The sequence below is a fragment of the Bremia lactucae genome, linkage group LG14 (assembly GCF_004359215.1).
Source record: "Bremia lactucae strain SF5 linkage group LG14, whole genome shotgun sequence".
In the NCBI taxonomy this organism is placed as follows: Eukaryota; Oomycota; class Peronosporomycetes; order Peronosporales; family Peronosporaceae; genus Bremia; species Bremia lactucae.
The window spans coordinates 497,314-500,645 of record NC_090623.1 but is presented as its reverse complement, the minus strand read 5'-3'; positions in this window follow the sequence as shown (position 1 = coordinate 500,645).

Sequence of the window (3,332 nt, the reverse complement as noted above, 5' to 3'; positions counted from 1 at the left end):
GAAAATCTCCCTTTTTGAATTGAGCAAATGGAAATGTCCATTGATTACGTCTTGTTCTTACCAGAAAGGCAAATGTGGCTATGGCCATGTCCAAACTTGGAGGTAGAGCCATAGAGTGGGCATTAATGTGCAGCACATCCATAAACGACGCTTTCCCCTCATGGGATTCGCTGAAACAGCAAGTGACCAGCATGTTTGCACCGCCTGATCAGGCTTTTTGCATGCGAGCACGACTCCTAGCGACTCGGCAGGGTAAAAGAACCCTGGGGGTCTTTGTCCAGGAGTTGAGAACTCTCATTGCATCTATGCATCAAGACCCGGTGCAAGAGGCAATTGTAGTGACCTTTTTTATGGGGGGTCTCAATGAAGGCATTGCCCGGACGGAATTGTTCCGATCTCATCCGGCTACGTTCGAAGAGGCAGTTGCCATAGCGCTACGCGCCGACTTTGACTTTAAGTCTGCCCGCGTTAGCACGCCTGTTTACCGAACAAGCTCTTCGAGCACATGGGTTCCGTCTAATAGAGCGGAACCTATGTTTATAAGCCTCGTTGAGGAAGGAGAAGAGGCTCTTCAAGCTGTGGAACAGCATAAGACCATCCGTAGATGTTATGTGCGCGAATGCACGAAACATTTACGCCCTGCCTGCCCACTTCGAAATTTGCGTAAAGCCCGAAAGAGCTCCAACTCCGACCTATACCAGAGATCTGGTACGGTGCGGGGAAACGTCGATACCCAGTAGATGCGGGGCGCCCTTCTGGGGAAGACCTAGGCTCGGTTAAACCTCAAGGAGGTGAGAATAAATAGAACCTTGCCCCAATTAGCTTGGTGCTCATTTCGATTGTAAAGGGCTTTGGTAAGCCGTGGTCAATTTTAATTGACTCAGGAGTGTCTTGCAATTATGCTCGACGCCTTTCTATTGAGGGAAATCAACAATACGTGGAGGTACTTAGAGCGCATGGAGATAATACAATAACACTGTTTGCTTAGGGACAGGGACTCGGGTCACTGTTCCCAAAGTTCCATTGAACTTAGGTATAAAGTTTCTGGACTTTGACAGTATGGAACGCTGTCTCGTCCTTGATTTGGATTCGAGATATGATCTCATTTGTTGCCTAGCAAAGGTGGGTCCATGACTCTCCAAAACTTTGCTAGGAATATTGCGCGTGGCGCCTAAGGTCTTAGACTTCCAATTGATCCACGGTCAGGGGAGTGAAGACAGTAAAATGTCTCATCTCGCCCCTGAAAAGAAGCCGTGGCTTTTGCCAGAAAGGCTTATCAATAGCTTGTCTGGAGAAGCTACTCCTCACAATAAATATTACTAATTCGGTTCATGATGTTCTAGCCAGGCCATACCAAGAATGAGTCTGTCACTGTTTTAGACATTGGCATGTCTGAGTTAATAAACTCTAATGTTAAAAACATTAATTTTGAGCCCGACTGAGCAGAAATAAGTAAAACGGCACGTACTTCGTCGAGTAACACTCGCTATACTAACGATTCACTAAATGCTGAAAGCAGCGTGCAATATCCCTGAGATACGTGGAGTGGCACGTCTAAGTCCACCGAGTATGGTCGGCCGAGGTGGCACCATCCTAAGTGTCAATAGTGACACTATTGGCGGTTCGCCAGGGCATTTTGGGTCAAATCCTCCTAATGCACGTGAGGCGACACGTAAACGTTCGCTGGATAAGGAAGTTGAGTTTTTTAACTCTTTATCGGATGTCAAATTAGACACCATGTCTTGTATAGAACCAATACAGGCTGAAAACCCTGGGGACGTGAATGTCCCGGCCTCTAAAAGGCGTATTGTCTTCATCTTCACTCCAAGACAGGATGGACACGAAGCGTGTATACCCTCACAAAGTGATACGAGTGAGCAAGTACATACGCTTGTAAATGGCGTAACCGGTAACATTGAGGGGGAAGTAAGCCTTGCGGCAATCCTCTCGTTACATGCTCTTTTAGAGCTAGACGAAATGTCTATTGATGAGTGCGGTCGAGTCTTAAAAACTGGTGACTTATCTGAAATGATGGTCATTCGACCTATGGTTGAGTTAAACTCATCGTCACTTCTAGACGAAGCTGTCCTGGATGACACAAAAGGTGCACTTTGTGCGCGAAATGGGTCACCGATCCTGGAAGATCCTACGGATCCTTTTTATTCCTTAATTAAGGAATTCCAAGATAAGGTATGTAATAACCCACCATCTGTTTTAGCTCCGGATAGAAGTGTTCATCATGAAATTGACTTAGTAATGGGAACCAAATACTGTGTCACAAGAACAATGGCTTTTACCAAAGGAGCAGTGTGACGTCATTGACGATTTCTTCCATGCAAAGCACGAGGCTGAAATGTTACGAGAGAACAAATCTCCTCATTCGACACCGACATTTTTGTGTCAAAAAGCCAAATGGTAAATGGCGCATTGTACATGCTTATAATAAGCTTAAGGCTGCCACTATACCAGCCCAAACCCCCATTCCTAGAAAAGATGTTCTTTAGAACAATATGGTGGGATGTACAATGTACAGTGCATTGGACTTAGTCAATGGTTACTACCAAGTGCTTATGCGAGCTAGTGATATCCCGCTTACAGCGGTTAGCACCCAAAGCGGCATGTAATGGGAGTGGCTGGTTTTCCACAATGGCTTTCCAACGCCCCGGCAACATTTAATCGTCTAGTGACGCAACTGTTTCGCCCTCATCGAGGTTATGCACAGACTTATTTCGATGACATTTTTGTCCATAGTCGTGCGGAGCAGGGTCGGTCGGATATGGAAAACCATTTAGACCATTTGCGAGCAGTGCTCGAATGCATGCGCACAAAAAAATTGTATGCCAATGCATCTAAATGCATTTTTGGCGCAGACGAAATTCCTTCTTTAGAAAACTTCATTGGAAAGCGATGCCTTAGAGCGATTCCGCTAAGGTAAAAGCCATAGTAGATTGGCCGGTTCCTAAAAACCAAAAGGATTTGCTTAAGTGGTTGGGTCTCGCCAATTATTTACACAAATATAGCAAAAATTACGCTGATATGGCTAGGCCATTATCTAAACTCCTAAAGAAAGATATAGAATGGTGCTGGACTAGCACCGAAAATAATGCTTTTCGAGCAGTTAAGGGTAGTCTTATCCATGCCCCGATTCTGGTACTGCCAAACCCAAATTGGCCTTTCAGTATCGTCTTTGACGCATCAGATTTTGCCATTGGCAGTGCTCTGTTACAAACAGATGTTGATGGGCATCAACGTGTTATTGCGTTCGAGTCTAAAAAGCTTAAAGCTGCGGAAAAGAACTACCCAGTTCATGACAAAGAGTTCCTTGTTATGAA